The sequence below is a fragment of the Ambystoma mexicanum genome, chromosome 6p (genome assembly GCF_040938575.1).
Source record: "Ambystoma mexicanum isolate Mex_15411 chromosome 6p, UKY_AmexF1_1, whole genome shotgun sequence".
NCBI classification, from domain to species: Eukaryota; Metazoa; Chordata; class Amphibia; order Caudata; family Ambystomatidae; genus Ambystoma; species Ambystoma mexicanum.
Genome location: NC_090935.1, coordinates 929,313,016 through 929,339,199, shown reverse-complemented (window position 1 = coordinate 929,339,199; position 26,184 = coordinate 929,313,016).

The following is a 26,184-nucleotide window of genomic DNA, read 5'->3' as shown; positions in this document are numbered from 1 at the left end:
TACAGTATCTGCAGAAATGATCGAATACAAAAAACCTAATGAGAAATGACCAAATCTTTTTGGTCGAATTCGTTAGGGATTTTTGTTCATTTTTATAAAAAATAGATGCGAGATGGGTCAAGGGAATAGGTTAAGGTAGGCGTAAAAGTAGGGTGCACGAGGTCTCCCCACGCATTATTAAACACAAGATTTGATACAAAAAACTTGGTCATTTCTCAGTAGTTCTTTTTTAATCATTTCATGGTAATCCAATAAGTACATAGAAAACATAGCTTGAAAAAGAAAATTGTAAGTCAGTGCCTTGTCAACTGCATGGGCATGTACTTGCATGTATTGTTAAAAAGTGCCATGCTTGTTTGCATTTGGAGTTACCTGATGCTGACCTGCACCATCAGGCGAAGCACTACAAAATCAGTAAATATCCAGATTGTAATTTATAAACTGCCTCCATTATGTAGTAAAAATACAAACACACATCACTACTGGATCCTGTAGCTGGTTCTGGTACTTCTTAATTGATCTAAAAGATTCATATAGAATTGTCCTGACCCTTGACCCTGGCCCTCACTGGCAAGTCAGCCTTCCAGTTAGGGCCAGGTCAAAGGCCTTAAAACCTTATCCAAGACTCTCTTGGAGTCAGTCCTGGCGCCTTTGGCGCATGCTCATAACCATCATGAAGACCAACATAAGAATGGGACTATTTACTTGGGACTATTTAACTTGGGTTTCAGCCAACATGGAGGCACACACATAGCTCAGTTACAAGGAACTGAGCTATGTGGTCTAGTCTTTTGGTTGTGGCAGGCCTGGGACTACTTTCCCTGGACTACTCTACTAAGACCCAAACAGCAGAACGCGCTTCGTGTTATTCTGCTGTGGGCAGCAAAACGCTCACTGTGTCCAGTTCTTGATGCCAGCTTACCTGAAACCAAGGACCTGCAGAGAGAGAAGGAACACTACGAAACTGACCTGGAATAGTATCCTGTCTTCAATCCATCGCCGACTTCAGTTCCACTCACCTGAAGGTACGAACTCCATCATCCGGCACCGCATGCATCCTGGAATACCATAACCTGGAAAGAGGAGGAAGAAAGACAACATTAATAAGCATTTACTCACATTTCCTTCCGAACGAAGAAAGCCACACAATTCTTAAATAGGTAGTCATCTCCTGGTCAGTACCATTGCTGGAACATCACGGCGCTCGGCGAGGAACATTGCGACCTGCAAGGAGAGAAAAGACACAGGTTAGCAATATAAAAGGCGAAACAGCGCCGCACATCGCACATTACTCACCGGACAGCATCGCGCACACCGCTCTTTCGCCTACTGGCCCATGCTCATCTTCAAACTGCATGACAACACCAAAATACCTTTCCATACCTAAAAGGAAAGAAGCAAGACATTATTATTCGAACTAAGAGGAACATAAGAACTGCATATAAAGACTGTAAAGCAGCAAACCTATGGAGTTGCAGCAGGCCTGGATTCCTACAGGGGGCTTGCACCAGTGAAGTAACTTGGTCGCTGCTCGCCCCGCACATTTACGCGCCCCTGCCACGAGAAGCATGACGGAGAATCCACCTTTTACAATATTAAGACCCATCATTAACCAGAGGCCTTACCAAGGGACCGGGAGAGTGTTCGAGAGTGCAAATCATCCAACCAGGGCTGGGTGGCGTCCCCATGGATACCAGGTGAGCGTAACAAGAATCTAACACATTTTGCTGATAAAGACAATGTAGAAATTCTGCATCTTCTAGACAAGAGAAGGAGTAAAAGAGGAATGGAGGGAATTGAAAGCCGAGATGATAGAGGAATTACAGACATAGCATAGGGGAGGCAGATGGGGAGAAGGAAAGCAAGCAGTAAAAGCAGAGCAGTAGTGAAAATGAGAAAGATGAGACAGAAAATGAGTAGTTTATAGCCTGGAAAGAGAGAACATGATGAGTCCTGCGGAGATAATAAAGGTGGAAATGGGCAATGAGTTCAGTGTTGGTAATGTGAGATGAAAAAGAGACAGAGGAATTGAAAGAGGAATTGAATGTGACACCATGATTGTGAGTTGAAGATGAATAAGAAAGAACATTGGGGAGGAAGCAAAGATCAGTAAAAGATCAGGTAAGAGAGAAGAAGGTAAATAAAGAGCCTCTGTCTTGTATGGGCTGAGATGAAGAGACCGGGAGACCATCCAGGATTGGAGTGCAGAGAGACAGGATGAAACAGAAGAGTGAAGAGAATCAGAAAAGGAGGAAAAGGAAAAGAAGGTGTCAGTGTCATCAGCAATCAAAGTGGCAGAAACAACTGAAAAATTGATGAGGTCAGAATGAAGAATTGTGTATAGAACAATAACAGAGAGAGGACAGATCCCTGAGGGAAACCATAGTGGAAGGGACTAGACGAAGAGGAATTGATGCCCATGAAACATAATATGTTCAGTTGGAGGGAAAGGATTGAAACCATAGTATGATAGAATCAGAAAAAAATACGTTAGAAAGAGAAGAAAGGAGAATAGAGTGATGGGCAGTGTCAAAGGCTGTCCATGAATCAAGAAGGATTGGATGAGAAGATTGTTTATTTTGACAGGCAGAAATGAGAGAATTCAAAACATGTAATAATTCAGATTCAATTATTTATGAAGGACAAAAGCCTAATTGACAGTGAGGTCAAAGAGAATGGCGGTGTCGAACAAAATATATTTGAGGATATACAGTCCTTTCAAGAGGTTCTCAAGCCGATTCATGGAATAATTAGCGCGGCGCAAGTGGCCAAAAACGTGCGAATCGCAGTGGAATAGCGAAAATCGCAGTGGAATAGCGAAAATCGCACGAAAAGCAGCGCACATCGATTCATGGAAGGGCGTGCGCGAGAAAACCATCGGACGTGCGATAAGAAAGTGCGCGGCGCACGTTGGCGCACAGGCCATCTAACGGCGTGCGCCAGGCCACAGCGAAAATCGCACAGTCCACAGCGAAAATCGCACATAGCGCGGCGCACGCAACAAAAGTAGGCGGAACACGGGGCGTAACACTCGGAATGGGGAACAACTTGCCAAAATGTGGGCGTCACGGGGGAAGTACAGGGCACAAGTGCGCGGAACGCCCACACGCTCGCCTACAACACGTATTCATGGAATAGAATAGGGCAAAAAAGCGCACGCTCAAACCAGCGCACAGGCACAAATACGACCGCCACAAGAAAGCAGGCGGTAGCGTCTCTGCGGCTGTAAGAAATGTGCGCCAAAAGGTGCGCCAACAAATAGCACCTATATACTGCCATGATGAATGTCCCATACTGTGGCCCTCCAGGAAAAATGACGCGCAAAGGGGTACCCACAAACACGGACACCCGCTGACAAAAAATACGTGTGCGTGTATACCGGGGTGCGCGGGAAGTCTAACACGTGATTTCAGCTGGGTACGTGCATCACAGGGGTTCGCGTGAAGTTATTCACGCGATCGGGCCTGGGGGAGCGGGCTACGTGTATTTCAGGGGTTCGCGTGAAGTTTCACACGCGATCGGGTCTGGTGGAGCGGGCTACGTGTATTACAGGGGTTCGCGTGAAGTTCCTCACGCGATCGGGCCTGGGGGAGCGTGCTACGTGTATATCAGGGGTTCGCGTGAAGTTTCACACGCGATCGGGCCTGGGGGAGCGGGCTACGTGTATTACAGGGGTTCGCGTGAAGTTCCTCACGCGATCGGCCCTGGGGTAGCGGGCTACGTGTATATCAGGGGTTCGCGTGAAGTCCCTCACGCGATCGGGCCTGGGGGAGCGTGCTACGTGTATATCAGGGGTTCGCGTGAAGTTTCACACGCGATCGGGCCTGGGGGAGCGGGCTACGTGTATTTCAGGGGTTCGCGTGAAGTTTCACACGCGATCGGGTCTGGTGGAGCGGGCTACGTGTATTACAGGGGTTCGCGTGAAGTTCCTCACGCGATCGGGCCTGGGGGAGCGTGCTACGTGTATATCAGGGGTTCGCGTGAAGTTTCACACGCGATCGGGCCTGGGGGAGCGGGCTACGTGTATTACAGGGTTTCGCGTGAAGTTTCTCACGCGATCGGCCCTGGGGTAGCGGGCTACGTCTATATCAGGGGTTCGCGTGAAGTCCCTCACGCGATCGGGCCTGGGGGAGCGGGCTACGTGTATTTCAGGGGTTCGCGTGAAGTTTCACACGCGATCGGGTCTGGTGGAGCGGGCTACGTGTATTACAGGGGTTCGCGGGAAGTTCCTCACGCGATGGGGCCTGGGGGAGCGTGCTACGTGTATATCAGGGGTTCGCGTGAAGTTTCACACGCGATCAGGCCTGGGGGAGAGGGCTACGTGTATTACAGGGGTTCGCGTGAAGTTCCTCACGCGATCGGCCCTGGGGTAGCGGGCTACGTGTATATCAGGGGTTCGCGTGAAGTCCCTCACGCGATCGGGCCTGGGGGAGCGTGCTACGTGTATATCAGGGGTTCGCGTGAAGTTTCACACGCGATCAGGCCTGGGGTAGCGGGCTACGTGTATTACAGGGGTTCGCGTGAAGTTCCTCACGCGATCGGGCCTGTGGGAGCGGGCTACGTGTATATCAGGGGTTCGCGTGAAGTTTCTCACGCGATCGGGCCTGGGGTAGCGGGCTACGTGTATTACAGGGGTTCGCGTGAAGTTCCTCACGCGATCGGGCCTGGGGGAGCGGGCTACGTGTATATCAGGGGTTCGCGTGAAGTTTCACACGCGATCGGGCCTGGGGTAGCGGGCTACGTGTATTACAGGGGTTCGCGTGAAGTTCCTCACGCGATCGGGCCTGGGGGAGCGGGCTACGTGTATATCAGGGGTTCGCGTGAAGTTTCACACGCGATCGGGCCTGGGGGAGCGGGCTACGTGTATTACAGGGGTTCGCGTGAAGTTCCTCACGCGATCGGGCCTGGGGGAGCGGGCTACGTGTATTACAGGGGTTCGCATGAAGTTCCTCACGCGATCGGGCCTGGGGGAGCGGGGTACGTGTATTCCAGGGGTGCGCGGGAAGTTCCACACGCGAATAGCCTGGGCGCGTGTATTTCAGGGGTGCGCGGGAAATTCCACACGCGAATAGCCTGGGCGCGTGTATTTCAGGGGTGCGCGGGAAGTTCCACACGCGAATAGGCTGGGCGCGTGTATTTCAGGGGTGCGCGGGAAGTTCCACACGCGAATAGGCTGGGCGCATGTATTTCAGGGGTGCGCGGGAAGTTCCACACGCGAATAGCCTGGGTGCGCGTGTATTCCAGGGGTGCGCGGGAAGTTCCACACGCGAATAGCCTGGGGGCGCGTGTATTTCAGGGGTGCGCGGGAAGTTCCAGACGCGAATAGCCTGGGCGCGTGTATATCAGGGGTGCGCAGGAAGTTCCACAAGTGATTTGACAGTGTGGGTCCTCCCAGGTGTACCCTGTACACCCTCCACGGCCCCTGCAGGCAGCCCACACCACAGGGGACTACCCTGCATCCCTGGTCATGTCCCACAGGCAAAGGCACATGTCTCCTTGAACTAATGACCACCAACTCATGTCCCCTTGCACCCCCACCCCCCAGCACTGTGGGGCACTTGCCAGCAGGCCCCCACCCATGTCCAACTCATGTCTCCCACCACCCCCACCCCCCAGCCACCAGGGTCACCCTCCACCAGGCCCGCACTCATGTCTCCCACCACCCCCACCCCCCAGCCACCAGGGGCACCCTCCACCAGGCCCCCACTCATGTCTCCCATCACCCCCACACCCCAGCAGTGCAGGGGCACCCTCCACCAGGCCCCCACTCATGTCTCCCACCACCCCCACCCCCCAGCCACCAGGGGCACCCTCCACCAGGCCCCCACTCATGTCTCCCATCACCCCCACACCCCAGCAGTGCAGGGTCACCCTCCACCAGGCCCCCACTCATGTCTCCCACCACCCCCACCCCCCAGCCACCAGCCACCAGGGGCACCCTCCACCAGGCCCCCACTCATGTCACCCACCACCCCCACACCCCAGCAGTGCAGGGGCACCCTCCACCAGGCCCCGACTCATGTCTCCCACCACCCCCACACCCCAGCAGTGCAGGGTCACCCTCCACCAGGCCCCCACTCATGTCTCCCACCACCCCCACACCCCAGCAGTGCAGGGGCAGCCTCCACCAGGCCCCCACTCATGTCTCCCACCACCCCCACCCCCCCAGCACTGTGGGGCACCTGCCAGCAGGCCCCCACCCATGTCCAATCCATGCCCCCCTGCACCTGGGTCCCAACATTCCCCAATCATGTCCGTAATGCCCATCCTCCCCTGCCAAAAGGCCCAACCAACTATCACACCCACCCACATATCAAAGGCAATTACATGTTACAACCCCAATTTAAATAATGCAATTGAACACATGTCTGTCACACACAATGGCTGCAAGTGAATGACAAAACACCCAACATGACATGCCTGAAAGCAATGAGATGATACGACACATTGAAGATTAAAAAAATAATATGTATTGAACAGCAAGTAGAATGGAAATGAAATAAGAAAAAACACAAAGCAAATCAAACAAAACAAGATGAATGTCCAAGAAAATAATCTGAAAAATTAAAATAAGCCAATGAAGAACCATGAGGAAGATCATCCTGGGTCCATGAGCCCAACCAAATTAAACCTAACTATGACTACTAACTAAAAACTGAACTATATACAAAAAAGTGGTGCATTGTCCAATCGCAACCAAAAGAAAAATCAAAAAAACCAAAGGAAACCTAACCCTAACTATACAACTATATACAAAGGCAGCGGGATATTCGGATGGCTCACTGGTTGTTGTCATGGGCCAGGGCATCATCGAACTCCTGGTCAATGGCTTGGAGGCGGGCATGTTCCCTGGCCCCGAGGTCCCGCAGGGATAACGCAGTGTCAAGCTCAAACTCCCTGCGAAGACCCTCGAGGCACTCAGCCCGCCTCAGCGCCCTCCGCATGGAGTCCTCCGTCCTGACCATCGTGAGCCGTTCCTCCTCTGCCCGCTGCCGCTCCGCACCTATCCGCTGGCACAACCGCTCCCACACGGAAGCCACTCCCATTCCAGGGTTCTCCTGCCCTCCGGCCGATGCCTGCACCCCTGATGTTGATGGCCCCGAGCCATGATGCCTCCCACGTTGAGCCTGCTGCTGCCTCCGACGCAACTGCCTGTGCCAGCACGACGGCATCCAGGCTGATGGAAACCACCGACGCCGTCGTGCACGTGCCCTGCCCGATGATGCCGTCACATCCTCCATCTGCTGGGGTCCAGTTGCTCTGGTGTCCACCCCTGCTGGATCTCTGACTCCCGACTGTGGCAGGGATGGGATCCCCACCGAGCTGGCTGCATTGGTCGGGGCAGGTCCACAGGGGGCCCTGGTGGCATCTGGGCTGGAAGACGGCAAGGAGAACGACTGGTGGATAGCCTGCACAGAGGAGGAGAGGGCCGCCACATTGGCCAACACATGCAGGAAACCCCGAACATGGCCGATCCCAATTGGGCCACGTCGGCACGGTGCACTTCGTGATGACGTGCGTGCTCCTCCCGGGAAGCACGCACGGCATCACGAATCACAGCCGTGCGCATCGCGACCCCAATCAGGACCTTCTCCGCACGGCCAGGGGTTCCCACGTCCGCAGGTGGAGGTGAGTCAGGTGACATGGACATCCCCTCTACCTGCGGACAGGCCTGGGACGGGGCATCCCTGCTGGTGCATGGTGGTGCACTCACAGGGTCAGGGACAGCGACATGCACAGGCCCCTCCACGGTGACCTGTGCTGCCTCCTGCCCCTGGCCCTGGACTGCACCACTTGCACCAGCAGGGATGCCCCCACCAGGCCCCATGTGTGCCCCAGTGGCGGCCTCCTCCTCCTCTGTGCAAACCACCAACCTGGATGGCTCCTCACCGTCTCCCACCATAGCAGGCCCCTGTGGGGGCTCACCCACCCCTTCCGCTGCAGGCGTGGGGGCATCCCCGCCGCCTTGCTCCACAGCGCCGTCTCCGCCCTCTTCTTCACTAGCCGCTGCGTAGAGGGAGACAAAGAACACAAGCATCAGGGCACTGTACAATGGTCCCCTAGACAGGAAGCAATAGCAGATGAGCACCACTGACAAAGTACACTTCCATCATGTCCCTCCACAACACATGGGTCAGTCCAGGCAAAACACACACAGTAACAGGCATGGTGCATGCCATGGACATTTCCATGCATGTCCAATGGACTCTTGAAACATTCAATGATATGTAACTCACATGCATCATGGCTCATGCCCATCACATGCACACACTTCACCTCAGTCACATCCATCTGGCCCCAAACACACCAAACACAGCGGATACAAGGGTAATTTGGCTGCTTTACTGAATCTGTGCATTGTCACACACATGTGTCATGCATCCATGGCATGCACAAGTCACAGACATGCAGGTCAGGCACACAGACATGGCTACCATATATGTACCTGGCATCAGCACCCATCCCTCACCCCCACCCATGTCCAGGTACAGAGACTGGCATGCTCTCATGTTCAAAATCTGCATAGGGCTCCCCATGCGGTATTTCAACACATGCAACAACCATGTGCCTCACACATCACTGGTCGCACATGCATTACCATGATGTCCCTGCACACATACATGCATACATGGCCTATGGCACACATACAGGCAAGTATCATAGAACCAGCACACCGCAACATGCCCTGTCTCACACAGTAATGCATGGACACTTACCGCTCAACTCCAGACGGGCCTCTCTCTCAAGGATCTGGGCGTGGAGCGCTGGGCGTACGCGTTCCAGGACCCTCATCTGGATGGAACTCATGCGGCCCCGGCCCCCCTCCACGAGGCGCCGGGCCTTCACAAGGGTCCTGGACCTCAAGTCCTCCCAGCGCTTCTTGATCTTCAGGACGTCGCGGGTTGCCACCCCCTCCGCGTTGATGGCAACCACACAGTCGGCCCAGATCCTCTGCCGTCCTTCCTTGCTGGCGCGGGACGATCCAAAGAGGGCATCATACTGCCCCAGGACATGCTCCACCAGGACACCAACTTCGGTGACAGTGAAGCTGGTGCCCCTCTGCCCCTCTGGCCTGGGGTTGCCACTGGTGCCAGATGTGGAAGTGCCCGACATGGCAACCCCAGAGGCAGGTGTGGGTGGGCAACTGGGTCCTGGGGCTGGGCTGTGGAGCGATGTAATCCCAGTCGGGAGTCTTCAGTTCCAGCAGGGGTGGACACAGCAACTGGACCCCTGCAGATGGCTGATGTGCAGGCACCAAATGGCAGGGCACGGTGGCAGCAGGCAGGCAGGCAGGCAGGCAGGCAGCAGCAGATGGCACGTGGGAGGCTGCTCGGGGCACTGGGGGGCAGTAACTCGGCCTTCTGGGCAGGAGCGTGGGCTTCCGTGTGTTTTCGCGTGGCCAGCTTGATACAGAGTGATTTGGCACGTGAAAATCCTGCACGTCAGCGTGAAATCCGAGGAAAGGCCCTTAGCGCGTAAGCGCGTCAGCACGCATACGCGATTCTATTGGACCAGAGTCCCTCAGCGTGTAAGCGCGTCTGTGACGTGACCCGCACGGGTGTTCCCCACTCAGCACGTGATGACGGGGCACACGTGGAGATACTGCACGTCAGAGTGTCATCGCGTGTAATTGGACAAAAGTGCGCGTACACGCGATTGGCCTATGTACGTGTATTTAATGGGTGCGCGGGCACTTACACACGCAAGTACGTCAGCGAACCTGTATCCCGTGGTGCGTGTGAATTTCCACACGCTATTGGACTGGGAACTGGATTCCAGGGGTGTGCGGGTCACACGCTCGCCTAGAACACGCGCAAAGCATAAATTTGCGGACTTTAACAATAACAAGCTCAGACGGCAGGATGAACATACCGTTCCTAGCAGCAGTGGCAGTGGGCTACCAAAGGAGGAGGAGGAGGATAGTCAGGGCCAGAATATTCACACCCAGAACCAGCCTTTTCGGGATGCCTGATGACCAGGTGTATGGGAGGTACAGGTTTCCACCACACATCATACTGGACCTGGTGAGTGAGTGGGAGGATGACCTCACATCACCCACCCTGTGCTCCCAAGCACTCAGCCCCCTGGAGAAGGTCCTCAATGCACTGCACTTCTTAGCCACTGGATCATTTCAGCGGACAAGTGCCATAGTGGGTGGGGTGTCACAGGCCACCCAGTCACGCTGCCTACACCAGGTCTTGAACATCATCACTGCACGCCCATCAGTCCGCAGGCACATATACCTGCCCAGAACACCTGCAGAAAGGCATGCTGCCGCCCTGGATTTTTACGCTGTGGCACGATTCCCCAAAGTGCTAGGTGCCATCGACTGCACCCATGGGGCTCTACGTCCCCCCAGGGCATCTGAGCACATCTATAGGAACCGCAAGCACTGGCATTCCATCAACGTGCAGGTAGCATGTAATGCCAAGGGAATCATCACCTCAGTATATGCCAACTATCCCGGCTCCACCCACGACAGCTTCATTTACCGAATGTCCACCCTAAGCCGGGACCTAGAAGCTGGGCGGCATGGCGATACATGGCTGCTTGGTGAGTATGTATGCCACTGCACATGCATGCATGTTGGATACTGAGCAAGGTCACAACCCCACCAATGATACCAATCACCACCTCCACAGGGGACAGTGCCTACCCTCTCAGCCCCCACATGATGACACCAATTCGGAACCCCACCACGCCACCCCAGGTAAGATATAACACAGCCCACATTACAACCAGGGGCATAGTGGAGCGCACATTCGGAGTGCTAAAGTCACGCTTTCGCTCCCTTGACCGTTCTGGCGGGCAGCTGTTATACGCTCCCCCAGTAGTGTGCAGGATCAAAGTGGCAGCATGTGTCCTGCACAACGTTGCAACACGCCGGGGCCTGGCCGTGGACATGGTGGTGGCCCCACATCCCCAACCACATGCACAGCCGCTGCGCATGGGAGGGGAAAGGGCATGGGGGAGGCAGCCCGTACACAGCTAGTGGCTAATTACTTCACATAGAAATCACACCCCTGTGGAGTGCACACTGCCCTGGCACATTCCATCTGACAATCAATGATGACTCAACCTGACACTGATCCTGAATGTCTGGAGAATGAACCGGGAATACCATGTCAGCCTGAGATTGTTCACCTGGAAGTGTCACAATGTGTGCATCCCTACCCACACAGACACCACCAATGCAGTTTTGTGAAGTTACACATTGAAGCAGCTAAAATGAATACCCACTTGCAAAATGCAACAAGAGGACAGTGCCATGTCAGCCAACCCAACCCCAGCACCGCCACACGACACACCGTGCCATGTCATGCTAATTGCAGGTAAACAAAGTAATCCCCACAACATGACATCAGTCTCACTATGTACAGTGGCACTATTAGAAACCTGCAACACCTGAAATGCTCACAGCAATGCCGGACCAACAACATACTTGAGCACGTAGTACCATTAACATGACATCACAAATGTTACATATTAGTAGTCTCACCACCTGGAAATGCCTGCACTCCCACCACTACCAACTGTGCAGTGTTGTCGCCATGTAGAGTTGTAGGTGCACTGCTGCCAACATGGTCCCCATCTCCAGACTAGAGGTCCTTGTGTGGACATGAGGAAGGGACCTGCAAATTGGGAGGTAGACACAGAAGAAGAGTTACACATCAATGCAACATGCAGTGTACAACACAACAGCAATATGCACTATGAATGTATACACAGTATTGACTACAGACTGGCCACACAGCTCATGGGAGTCCAACGTCACTGTGTAATTCACTGTCACTTGGGCACACCCTTTGCAAGCCCATGGAAACGGGAAGCAGGAGGGGTGTGTGTGACTCAAACCCAAGCATCTGAACCAAATACATTACAAGCCTGCATGTGCCCAGCCACAATGCAGCGTATGCCCACAGGAACCACGGAAGCCAACAGATCGTCCCAAAAAAATTGGGAATAAAAGTATTCAAAATAAAAATAAAAATAAGAAACAATCAAAAATGGCCATTGATGGGCCCGGGGGGGTTGGGGAGGCCACCCAGGAGGTCCGAGGACAGGATGCACACCAGAACCCACCTGCGTGGATCCTGGGAAGATAAAACACCTCCATGGGCTCATGGCCCACACGGCTACCCTATTGTGGGAGTATCACTGCTGTCGCTATTATCACCCTGTGCAGCTGCATCCGGAGGTGGTTGCACTATGGGAGGCAGCCCACGCAAGGCCCTAGTCTGCTCCTCCATGGCTGCAAGCATGCGGGTGTGGTAGGTCTGGTTCTGGAGGATGAGTGTGCGGAGGTCCCCATGCAACAACTCACGGGATGCCCGGACCTCCGCCCTCGTTGCCTGCATCTCAGCTGAGAGCGTACGGGTGAGACGCTCCAGCTGCTGTTCTGTCCTTTGGTGTGTTGAAGCCTCAAGCTCAACAAGAGTCGTCCTGAGGTGAAGGAGCTCCTGCCTCAGGGCTTCCCTGTGGCCCTGGGACTCAATGGAGATGGCCTCCTGCAGAGTCGCCAGTGCCGCCCGCCTGTCACTGTTAGACCCCAACATGTCCTCCCTGTGTGACTGGCAGATGGAGTCGGTTGCCTGCTCTAGTCGCTCCATCAGCCTTTCTGGGGGGACAATGGAAGTGGCCACCCTATCCATGGCCTGAGCCATCATCTCGGATGATGCAGCCTGTTGGGTTGCCATACCGTAAATGGATTGCTCCCATGCGGTATTGCCGGGTGGCGTACGGCCACCACGTCGGCGGGCACCACACCTGTCTGGGGCAAGGCGAACTGCGCCTTGCTGTGCCGGCACTGCCTGAGGCTGCAGGACTGCATTCCCCCTCTGATCTGCTGGCCCAGGAACAGGATCAGATGTCGCGGAGTGTGACCCTGCATCCGTAACCACCGAAGGCGTAGCTGCCAACACTGACATCCCCATGGAGGGTCCTGACCCTGGTGCAGGTGGGTGAGACAGAACAGAATCCCTCCCTGGAACACTCACCTGCGACGGCACGTAGGTCTCATCCGAATCAACACCTGAGTACAGCTCGGGGGAGGTGCAGCCAGAGACACCCCTTGAGAGCACGACCTGCAGCACTTGTGGGTTCTCCCCCACCACCACACCACGTCCCTCACTGGTGGTTGGTCGGCCCTCGGACCCCTCCTGGGTCTGCACCATCTCCACAACCCCAGCAGTATCAGGTGCGTCTTCCCCTGCAAAGACATGAAAACAAAGAAATGGAAACAGGCATTAGCACCATGGAACACAATGAGGGCTGAGAAGCAAGAGAACCAGTACTTGATTGACACATGTCCCACATGACTAAAACCCTCCCATGCATGCACCCTCACTGCGTATGAAGTGCAGGCAAATGGCACACACTGATGACACCAAGATGGAAGATGAACACATTTTCTGCATGCTGCCTGGCAGTGGCATCACACATTGGCCTGTGATTGCCAGGTGAAACACACATGCCATCACACAGATGGCATGTACCATTGCTATTGAGTGAAGATGGAGAGGAGGGCAGCACCTATTCATTCAGTCCAGTTCCCGCATGTAATTGCTTTTCTAATTCTAACAGGTCAGATTTTTCACCTGGAGCTGCCAGTCTGAAATGGTCCAATTGCACAGGGACATGTGTGTACAAATGATATCCAGGTAACAAAGTCACTCCACTTTACCATACCCATGTCAGACATGTGACTAGTGGACAGCGACATGCCTAGTGAAAGTGGTGGAATGCAAACAAACTGACTGAATGAACAGTGAAAAATAAGCAAATATGTTGTGGCAAGGTGACACTTCAAGGGCAACTGGCGTGCAGTTGGGCTAGATGTCTACTGTTGGCAGAAGGGATACTGCTATGGCCAAATGCAGCTGCGCAGGAAGGATTGCATGAAGCACATGGCTGACCCATACGACTCAGGCGCACACACTCTCACCTGGCACACAAACAGAAGCCCTCACACACACACCATGCACATGGATGACACACACATGCATGTGCACTCACCGGACAATGCCTCGTAATCAGCCAGATCTCCCACGCCTTGGATCTGTTCCTCCGTGACGTAGGTCCCAGCGACTGACTCATGTGGAGTGAGTTCCATGTCTACTACTGGAGACCCACCTCCAGTCACTAGAGTTGCGGCATGACTTGAGGCCAGCTTACTCTTTGCCCTGCGCTTTAGGTCATTCCAGCGCTTATAGCAATCATTGGCTGTGCGCCTCACAATTCCAAGGGCACTTACGATGTCCGCAATGGTCTGCCAGTGTGCCTGGTGTTGTGCAGGTGTGGTCTTGGATCCTGCAACAATGACCATCTCGTTGTCATGTCCGGACACATACTCGACAAGTGCATTCAGTTCGTCATCCGTGAAGCTGGGCTTCCTGGACGGGCCGGACTGTGTAGCCGTGTCTGGGGCATCAGCCTGTGCCGGACGAGCACTCTTCCTCTTCCGCTTGGAAGGTGGTGGTGATCCTGAGTGTCCTGCGCCGCTCTGGACACTAGGGGCAGGAGCCCTGGTGGACTCTGTATCAGGAGTGTGGGATTGCACACTCAGCATGGGAGTTGGTGCAGGCATTGGCTCTAGTGTGATGGTGTCAGGGGGAATGTCAGCAGCATGGACTAGGACCGACACTGTCCTGGCTGGGTGTGTGAGGGCTGGGGTGGATGGAGCCGCAGCTGCCCCTGCAGCCTCTCCGCCCTGCCTCCTTGGTGCAGCAGATGACCTTGCTGCACCAGATCCACGTGGCATGATGGCATCAACGTGCACCAGCGCACGTGTCGTAGCCCTGCTGACCTGGAAGTCAGCCATGGAGTCAGCCAGGTCTGGTGCCACAATGGGCTGGTCCAACAAGGGCTGAGCATGGATGGTGTCAGCCACATCAGCCTCAATGGGAGGGGGGGAGGGTGGGGATTATGGGTGCCCGTGACTGGTCCTCCACACATGGGGGGACAGGCTCACCCTGCAAGTTACGACCACGTCCCCTACCGGATCCACCACGGCCACCACTTGTGGCTCTTCCACCTTTGCCACCCTTACGGAATCCTCGCCTCCCAGCCATGGCACTGATGTTAATGTGCGTATGGGAGTGGATGTAGACTATTGTCCTGGGCAATTGGGGGTGAAAGGGGTTGGGTACCAGATGGTAATTGTACCCTAGTGCTCTAGCAAGGCTGAATGTAACCCCTGGGGAAAGATGACGGGTCACGCAACGCACAGGAGGCCCAAAAAAGGGAGATGACGTGCACGCAACCCCTCCTAGACCACGTGTGCAGAAAGAAAAACCTGCACTACGCTGTGGCACCCAGAAACACAAGAATGAACGTATGCGTGTCACACGAAGCCTAGAATGACCTCTGTAGGGGTAGGATACACACGGGGCAAGCACAGATGTTAGATACGTGCGTGACTCACCGTCTGCCTGGTAAACGAGCGTGTAAAAGGAGCACGTTTGGTTGGCAACACCCCCGCCAAAAGAAGATTTGTACGCTGTCTGAGGAGACAGGACAACAGTAGAAGGGAACACTGTTTGAGGGAACAGGCCCAGGTAAACCAGTAAAAGCGAAAGAAGAGAAAAATCTGTCAGAGGTAACAGGGAATACGAACTTGAAACGCCGTGAAGTAAATCGCGTGTGAAACGACAAGAAGTACAGAATTCACCCACTCGCTCTCCACGAAAAGCACGTACAAGGAACTGGTGTTCTACGCGTACCTTTTATACAGGCCCACACGTCCAGCGTCACTTACGCAGCGTGTACGCGCTAGGGCCATTTCCACCAATTACACGCTTTGTCACTTCTGCGTGTACGGACATTTCCTCCAATTACACGCTTTGTCACTTCTGCGTGTAGGGACATTTCCTCCAATTACACGCTTTGTCACTTCTGCGTGTAGGGACATTTCCTCCTATTACACGCTTTGTCACTTCTGCGTGTAGGGCCATTTCCACCAATCACACGCGATGAGACTCTGACGTGCAGTCTTTCCACGTGTGCTCTGTCATCACGTGCTGTGTGGGAAACACCCGTGCGGGTCACGTCACAGACGCGCTTACGCGCTGAGGGCCTTTGGTCCAATAGAATCACCTATGCGTGCTGACGCGCTTACGCGCTAAGGGCCTTTCCTCGATTTTCACGCTGACGTGCAGGATTTTCACGTGCAAAATCACTCCGTACCAAGCTGGCCACGCGTAAGCACACGGAAGACCACGCTCCTGCCCAGAAGGCCAAACTACTGCCCCCCAGAGCCCCGAGCACGCTCCCACCTACCATCTGCTGCTGCCTGACTGCCTGCTGCCCACGTGCACTGCCATTTGCTGCCTGCACATCAGCCAGGGGTGCTGTTGCTGTGACCACCCCTGCTGGTACCGAAGACTCCCGACTGGAATTCCATCGCTCCACAGCCCAGCCCCAGGACCCAGTTGCCCACCCACTCCTGCCTCTGGGGTTGTCATGTCGGGGCAAACACCATCTGTGACCACTGACAACCCCCGGCCAGAGAGGCAGAGGGGCACCAGCTTCAGTGCCACCGAAGTTGGTGTCCTGGTGGAGCAAGTCCTGGGGCAGTATGATGCCCTCTTCGGAAGTTCCCGCGCCGACAAGGAAGGACGGACTCGGATCTGGACTGACATCGTGACTGCCATCAACGCGGAGGGGGTGGCAGTCCGGGACTTACAACATGTCAGGAAGCGCTGGGAGGACTTCAGGTCCAGGACCCTGAACAAGGCCCGGCGCCTCTTGAAGGCAGCGGATGCCAAGGGGCGCCGGGGCCACTTGTCGGAAGAACAGATGGGGGTCCTGGAACGCATATCCCCAGCGCTCCACGTCCAGGTCCTGGAGAAGCAGACCCGTCTGGAGTCGAGCGGTGAGTGTACATGCATCCTGATTGTGAGCAGTGCGTGTGGTGATTATTCGGTATTGTGCAGGTTGCACATCTGTTTGTATGGGGTCGAGTATGGGTGGGGGTGTACATGGCCATGGGGCTGACACATGCGAGGGCTGTAATGTGTGAGACATGGATGGTGCTTGTGTGTGTAGGCTTGCATGGCAAATGCAGTTGTGCGTGCACACATGTTTGTATGTATGTGTATGTAAGTAGACATGTCCGTGATGTCACGCATGTATGTTGTATTGGGCTGCATGTATGAGCACTGTGTACATGTGCATGTGTGTGTATTTGACAAGGGTGCAACAGTGATGCAACATGGATGCATGTGACTGCGGCATGTGTAAGCCTGATTGGCAGATGTGACATGGATGCCCGTCTGAACAGTGCGACACTTGGTCGAGGTGTACACATGCATGCAAGTGTGGTGGTGTGTGTACATGTGTGGTGCACTTCCTGTGTTGCATGTGATGTCTGGGTCACCTTTGGCTGCTCATGCTGTTGTATGTGTATGGATGGTGGTGGCAGTTGCGATATGCCTGTGGTATGGCTCATGTGTGCGAGTTGCAATGACATGTGTGTTGGGGATTGTGATGACATGTCTGAGGTTTGCCAATGCCACTCATGTGCAACTGTCATGTGTGTATGTGTCCATTGTACAGTGCCCTGATGCCTGTGTTTTGTTTCTCCCTGTGTGCAGCGTCAACTGATGAAGAGGGCGGAGAAGGTGCTGTGGAGCACAGCGGCGGGGATCCGACCGCCAGCCGGAGACGCAAGGCCCGGCTCCCCTCCCGTGTTGTCATCTCGTCGGGGAGTGAGGAGTCCGGTGCCGCGTCCCAGGCCGCAGCTGCCGGGGGGAGGTCCAAGAGGCGGAGGTTGGAGTTGGACTCCTCGGCAGCAGAAGGGGCAGCTGGGACCCCACAGGGCCCAACAGGGGAAGATGGCACGGAGTCATCCAGGTTGGTGGGGGGTCTGGTGGAGGAGGAGGCCGTGCAAGCACCAGAGACGGGGTCTGGAGGTGGGGATCCCACTGGTGCTAGTGGTGAAGTCCAGGACCAGGGACAGGAGGCAGCACAGGCCGCCGCGGAGGTGCCTGTGTGCAATCCTGTCCCCGATCCTGTCCCTGCATCATCTTGCACCAGCAGGGATGCCTACGTCCAGACCTGTTTCCAGGCAGGGGATGAGCTGACGTCAACTGGCCTTCCTCTGCCTGCGGACGTGGCTATCCAGGTCCGGGTTGAGCCTGTCCTGGCTGGTGTGGCGTTGCGTCAACGGGCCATGCGAGGTGACCTGCAGTCTTTTCATGGAGAGACTGCACGTCATCTCGAATGGCTCGTTGACCACGTCAGCCTGCTGGGACAGGTCACCCAGGCCGGATTCCTCCGTCTGATGGGGCTTGCTCCGACCCCCTCCTCAACTGGACCCCCTACGCGCCAGTCGTCCTCTGTGCCATCTTCCCACCCATCAGTCACCTGGGTGCCCTGTGGAGCTGCCTCTGACGGTGCGGCCAGGCTGGTGGAGGAGGCATCCCTGCCACAGTCGGGAGTCGGTGGTCCAGCAGGGGTGGCCACATCAACAAGTGCACCCCAGCCGGCGGAGGATGTGCAGGCAGCAGGAGGCAGTGCACGGGCAGAGGCAGAGCAGCAGCAGCAGCAACATGGTGGGAGCCATGAAGGCTCGGGGCTTTCGACATCGGAGGGGCAGGCATCGGCCGGAGGGCAGGGGGACCCAGGACAGAGAGTGTCTTCCGTGTGGCAGCGGTTGGGCCACGCCATAGGTGCGGAGCGGCGGCGGGCGGAAGAGGCGCGGCTCACAATGGTCAGGGCGGAGAACTCCATGCGGAGGGCCCTGAGGCGGGCCGAGTGCCTCGAGGCAATCCGCAGGGGGTTGGAGGAGGACACAGCGTCGTCCCTGCGGACCCTCGGGGCCATGGAACTGGACCGCCTCCGGGACATCGAACAGGAGTTCGATGATGCCCTGGCCCGGGACACCACAGAGTGAGCCGCTGGACTTGCCCGCCGCCTTTGTATATAGTTCTTTAGTTTTAGGTTTCCTTTCTTTCGTATTATGATTTGGAGTCGACGGACACTGCTCCACTTTTTGTATATAGTTGATTTTTAGGTAGATTTTTTAGTAGGTTTCCTTTGTTCAGTTGGGCTCATGGACCCTTGTTATTTTTGTACATAGTTCTTTATTGCATGGAGATTTTTTTACATTTGACTTTGGACAAAAAAATTTTCTATTTGGATTTCAAGTTTCATTTTTTCATACGGACATGCAGCTTACTTTTTTCTCATTCACATTGTAGTTAGTTTTCTTTCTTTAGCATTCTTATTTTTTTTCAATACAATTTTGTTTGCATACTTCACTGTGTGGTATCATCTCATTGGTTTCATGCATGTCATGTTGTGTGTTTTCCCATTCAATTGCAACCATTGTGTGTGACGGACATGGCTTCATTAGCTTCATGAACATTGGGGGTGTAACATGTGATTTCCATTTCCATGTGGGTGAATGGGTTACTTGGTAGGGCTTTTTGGCTGTGGAGGCTGACCATTACGCACATGATTGGGGATTGTGAGGACCTGGTGGGGGCTGCCCATGGTGGCAGGGCGGTGGGGGGTGGTGGGAGACATGATTGGGGGCCTGGTGGAGGATGCCCCTGGTGGCTGGGGGGTGGGGGTGGTGGGAGACATGAGTGGGGGCCTGGTGGAGGGTGCCCCTGCACTGCTGGGGGGTGGGGGTGCAGGGGGACATGGGTGGGGGCCTGGTGGAGGGTGCCCCTGGTGGCTGGGGGGTGGGGGTGGTGGGAGACATGAGTGGGGGCCTGGTGGAGGGTGCCCCTGCACTGCTGGGGGGTGGGGGTGCAGGGGGACATGAGTGGGGGCCTGGTGGAGGGTGACCCTGGATGCTGGGGGGTGGGGGTGGTGGGAGACATGAGTGGGGGCCTGGTGGAGGGTGCCCCTGCACTGCTGGGGGGTGGGGGTGGTGGGAGACATGAGTGGGGGCCTGGTGGAGGGTGCCCCTGGTGGCTGGGGGGTGCAGGTGGTGCGAGACATGAGTGGGGGCCTGGTGGTGGCTGCCCCTGCACTGCTGGGGGGTGGGGGTGGTGGGAGACATGCATTGTTGATCAGTAGTGCAAGGTGACATGTGGGTTGGCTGGGGGGCATGCCCATGGTGGATGGGCTGCCTGCGGGACATGAGCAGGGGTGCAGGGTAGTCCCCCGTGGTGTGGGCTGCCTGCAGGGGCCGTGGAGGTTGTGGAGCATACACCTGGGAGGACCCACACGGCCAATTCACGTGTAGTACTCCCCAGAACCCCTGAAATACACATACCCTGCAGAAATCGCGTGTGGAACTTCCCGCGCACCCCTGGAATACACATACCCTGCTGAAATCACGTGTGGAACTTCCCGCGCACCCCTGGAATACACGTACCCTGCTTGCACAGGGCCAATCGCGTGTGGAACTTCCCGCGCACCCCTGGAATACACGTACCCTGCTTGCACGGGGCCAATCACGTGAGAGACTTCACGCGAACCCCTGAAATACACGTAGCCCGCTCCCCCAGGCCCGATCGCGTGAGAAACTTCACGCGAACCCCTGAAATACACGTAGCCCGCTCCCCCAGGCCCGATCGCGTGAGAAACTTCACGCGAACCCCTGAAATACACGTAGCCCGCTCCCCCAGGCCCGATCGCATGAGAAACTTCACGCGAACCCCTGTAATACACGTAGCCCGCTCCCCCAGGCCCGATCGCGTGAGAAACTTCACGCGAACCCCTGAAATACACGTAGCCCGCTCCCCCAGGCCCGATCGCGTGAGAAACTTCACGCGAACCCCTGTAATACACGTAGCCCGCTCCCCCAGGCCCGATCGCGTGAGAAACTTCACGCGAACCCCTGTAATACACGTAGCCCGCTCCCCCAGGCCCGATCGCGTGAGAAACTTCACGCGAACCCCTGAAATACACGTAGCCCACTCTCCCAGGCCCGATCGCGTGTGGAACTTCCCGCGCACCCCTGAAATACACATACCTTGCTCGCACTGGGCCAATCGCATGTGGAACTTCCCGCGCACCCCTGAAATACACGTTCCCCGCTTGGCGTTTGCTGTTTGCCAGCCCGGTGAACTGGTCCAGGCTTAGCGCAGCCCTTTGCGATGATTTAGCGATTTTGATGGCTTTTCCTTGCGCGAGGGCGTTCTTGGGGGCGTAACTGGCGCTGCTGCAGGGTCGCTGCGATTCTCTGCGCCACGGCTGGTTTGGGAGCCTAAAATCCATGAATACGCTGTGCGCGGAAATCGGTTTTAGCGCACGTGCCTGGCGCAGTCAATCGCACGCGGACACTCTGCGCCAGCCGCTTGCAACACTTTTCTGCGAAATTCTATGAATTACCCTGTCTGTTGAGAAAGGCAACCCACATATTGGACGAAATAGAAGAGCCTAGAGAAGGTTTTTTCAAAACAGTGTGAGATATATTCATGGGATCATTTGTGGGGTGGGGAGTACTTTAGCCCCCCCAAATCAATAGCGCCACACAAATAGACCTTGATATTCTATTTAGTCCTGTCTGAAACCCATTTAGAACCAATTAATCTCTTCCCCTTTTGCAATGTTAAGCCAAAACCATGCTGGTCCACAGAAAGCATATATTTGTATTAATTATTATAGAAAGATAAATATTCAAACTACCTCACACAACACACTGCATTCTCCATGGCACCTAAACAAAGATTTAATACCAATACATGTGCGTTTTTACTTTTAAGTCTCCAGTAAATAGAATACAGGTCAAATGAATATTTCTATACTTTTATCACACACAAAAAACCCTCATGCCAAAAGGATGCAGCACCTTAAAACGTGACCTTTTATGAGAATTCAAATAAAATGCAATACTGTTTGATTTTCAAAAGACCTTTAACACATGCAGCGCTATTGATTTTTATCTCCCTGCGCACTTGACAATTCAAGCAATGATTGAGCACAATAAACTTTGCAAAGCAAACACATTTACTTTATTTTGTAGACCCTTTGCATCACCACTCTGCAATGCAAATGTTTTCTTCTCTCAGGAAATACTTGCCCACGTTTTGCAGATATACTTTTAAATTAGTGACTTCCCCATGTTTAATATTCAATATAAGACACTGTTCTGCCCGAACACAAACCTCGTTACTCAGTTGGTCATTTGGTACCCCTCTCCCTTAAAGTAGGTTCTGTGGAATGAGGAGCAGTAGGGAATTTAATTTGTATGTGCCCCTTCTATTAGGGAACTTTGGGGTTAGCAAAAAGAATAGGCAACCCAATTACTTTCTAGGCTAGAGTTTTCTAATTCACACAGGAAGCAAGGTTTTTGATTTCGAAATACAACACGATTACTCTGTGTAACTTGCCTACATGGGAATTAATTGAATTACTGATTAATTAAATTAGGGTCTACTGCCATCCCCCAACCACTAATTAAGAGGAAGATATGAACGCAAGCAGGTCCCCACAAGGCTTAGTTTGGATGGGCAGATTAACTTCCAGAATTATCTCTGGATATGCACAGTCATCCGGGCTCCTGGCAAAGTTTTTGATTTCGAAATACAACAAGATTACTCTGTGTAATTTGCCTATATGGGAATTAATTGAATTACTGATTAATTAAATTAGGGTCTACTGCCATCCTCCACCCACTAATTAAGAGGAAGGTATGAACACAAGCATGTCCCACAAGGATAAGTTTGGATGGGCAGATTAACTTCCAGAATTAACTCTAGATATGCACATTCATCCGCGCTCCTCAAACGATCTCATGGCCACAGGGACTCAGACAGCCTCTGCTGGTCAATGATTCCAGCCTCTCCTTACTCCTGGTTTACTCCAGTAATTGTATCAACAGTTTCAACCCAGATGATATCAGGCAACTTCCTCATTCCTTCATATCCCTGGCAGAACCCCCCTTTCCATTGTATGACACCTTATAAACACATAATCATATCCACAAAAATGACAAAATTATCATATGCCAGCTTATTGGCAAAAACATTTTCATTGGCAACTATTTTCCATCCTTTATCCAGGGGCTGGCTTCTCTTCTCTGATTTGTCTGATTGGTTCCTTCTGTTTACCAAGGGAACATTTGTGAAGGCATCATTCCACCCAAATGCATTTACTTTTTACACAATTTAACGTTTGCATTTTCAAAGTCCCTACATTGCAGCTATTGCAAATTTACAGTTAACCAGAATAATATTTCTAATAAAACGTGTCTAATCTCTGCACAATGTTGCACATTTGAATTTGTTTTTTCATGTGGTTTTTAATCACTTGTGTGTAGGCGCGTTACAAATGCCATATCATATCATATCATATCATAACATGTTTTATGCAAAACTTAAAACAGATCTCAACATATACTTTTCTCTACAGACATCTAATTTATTAAGCTATCAGCTCTCTCAATCTCTGAATGTACACATTTTGACATTTTCTGGGGAGTTATGATATGGTATGATATGATATGATATGATATGATATGATACGATATGGCATTTATAACGCACCTGTACACAAGGGTTTCTAGGCACAACAAGACGAGGAGGGGGAAACAAAGGGAGGACAAAACAACAATCTTACTGGGTCTTGTGTCATTCAGATTGCGTAAGCGCAGAGAGGAGGGAGGGGAGAAGTGCAAAAAAGGGGGGTTGGAGAGTGCAGCAGCATGTGGTAAAGTGCCGGTAATCAGAGTGTGCAGTCACTGGGTAGATCATGAGTGCAGAGAGAGGGGACTGTAGTGTTACGGATACAGACCACATGTTCTGGGGGGCCAAAGGGCAGTGGAAAGAGCAACTGGACAGGCAGGGACCTGGGCCCAAATTCAGAGGGTGGCCAGGCGACCAGTGCATGGAACAGAAGAGTCCTCAGCAGAGGAGAGGAAGAGAGAAAGTGGAAGAGAAGAGGAAGGTCTTGAGTTGCTTCCAGAATGGAAGATGGTTCTTCTCAAGTTTGAGAGAGGCAGGGAGGCTGTTCCAGAGAGAGGCTTCAGCTGAAGAAAGAGATCTGTCCCTAACTCTCTGTTTGGAAAAGCGGCTGAACTTCAGAGAGTTGGAGGTGGATGAGCGGAGAGCTCGAGAAGGGAGATACTTAGGAAGACAGAGTTGGAGCTAATGCGGACCCAGGCCCCAGAAAGTCTTGTGGACAATGCAGCGGGTCTTGAACTTGATCCTTGCTACCACTTGGGGCCAATGAAGAGACTTCAGAGCTGGAGAGATACGATCCCTGGGGTTGAGGCCAATGACAAGTCTTGCAGTCCTGTTCTGGATAAGTTGTAGATGACAGGGAATAGAGATACTGTTCCATTTTAGGTTATAACGTTTGTTCCCAAACAATATTATGGGAGTCTAGTCTGAAAGGTCTGTTCATTAGCTTCCCCATGATATCCACCCCATGAGATCCAGGTTATCTTTCTTCGACTTACATTTCCCAAAAAAACCAACAAAAGCTGATACTTAACACAACACTATGGCACAAAAATCAAATGCATAGGTCAATGTTCACATTACATCTCTTCAAGCATTCATTTGTGGTCTGGCCAATGGCTTCCTTTGTTGGTGTTCCTGCCATGAAGTCCATTAGCATTCTTGTAAGGTCAAAGAACAGTCGTTGGTTCTGCTTATCCTGAAGAGCATAGTAGATGGTCCCACCTTCATGCTCAGTGAAAATTCCCCCAGGAAAAGGCCTGTGATCAGTATCACTGAGCTGACCACAAATTGAATTTAAATACACATTTAAATGGAATTCTTTCTGTTAACCCAATACACAAACAAATTGCTCAGTCATGCATGAATACTGCTCTTCTCTCTAGCCCTGACTTTTCAAAGCACTTGTCTTTCAGTGACATTTGTGATATCATCTTTGATGTCCTGGGTGTTAATGTTAGCAATACACAGTGGCGCGAGTTACGGTTGCTTAGCTTACCATGACTAGCAAATTTCAGGGGGTTTTCGGTTTTACTTTGAACCATAACGTCCCTTTAACACATTTTTTTTTAATGAATTTGATAGGTTTTTAGTAGCGCAACTTAACCATAAAGTCCCTTTAACAAAGTTTTTTTTACTGAATTTGATAGGTTTTTAGTAGCGCAACTTAACCATAACGTCCCTTTAACAAAGTTTTTTTACTGAATTTCACTGGTTTTTAGTAGGACAAGTTAACCATAATATCACTAACTCTATATACATGTAACATAGAACATACTGAACTCCCACCTAGTGATTTTGATGTCTGCAGACTGTGCGCATCTTCGCGGACAGACGTGGACAACACCAATACTACCCAAAAACTCAGGGGTATCTTAAATTGTTATATCATGCCACATGAACACTATACAAGTTGAAAAACCAAAACACAAACACATTATATATAGTAATAAATAAGAAGTAGAATTTATGTATCTAACACATCAAACATCCATTTAAATACCATATATAGTAAAATGAAATATACCAAAACAAGAAAGGTATGCTTCTAACATAATTACTTCACAGAAACTGGACAACTAGGAGCAGAAGCTCATCTACAGAACAGTGAGAAGACAACTTACCACAATCTAGTAAGTAAACTTTTTTGTTTGTTATATATTTCTAAAATGTCTATATTGGATAAAATAAAAGTAATGTATATTTTGTTTACCTCACAGAAATGTCAAATACTTTAGAATGGCTTGAGGAGAATTTCCCACATGGTGAAATGTCTGAAGATAGTGACACTAATGGTAGACACTTCTCTTTATAACCACATTAATAAGCATTACTTTATGTGCACTTAACATATATATATATAAATATATTCGTTTTTTAACAGACCATACAAACAATGAAAACAATACTCAACAAGATACTTTAGAACAAACTCTCCAGCGCATGGAAGAAAAAATGAACAAGCTAATGACAAATTACCACCTTTCGAAAGATTTTGTGGAGGACCATATAAAAGAAAAAAATAGATACCATTGTGCAACATGTACCTGTCCCCCTCTCCATATCCCAGTCAATTATCCCCAAAAACTCTCCACGAACAAAAACGTTTTGTTGAGACTTCATCCCTTCATCTTCTCCTGTCCATCCTATTGAAAACCCCAATTCCCCTCTGTTTGTGTCAGTTTCTGCTGCCCCTTCTCTATCATAAATTGTACATATGTATAATATAATGAAAAATAAATGTTATGTATGTGTTAATTTAGTCCTTTGAATTTTTTTTTTTTAAAGTCAGTTTCGGTGTCCGGGGACAACACGGGTGTTC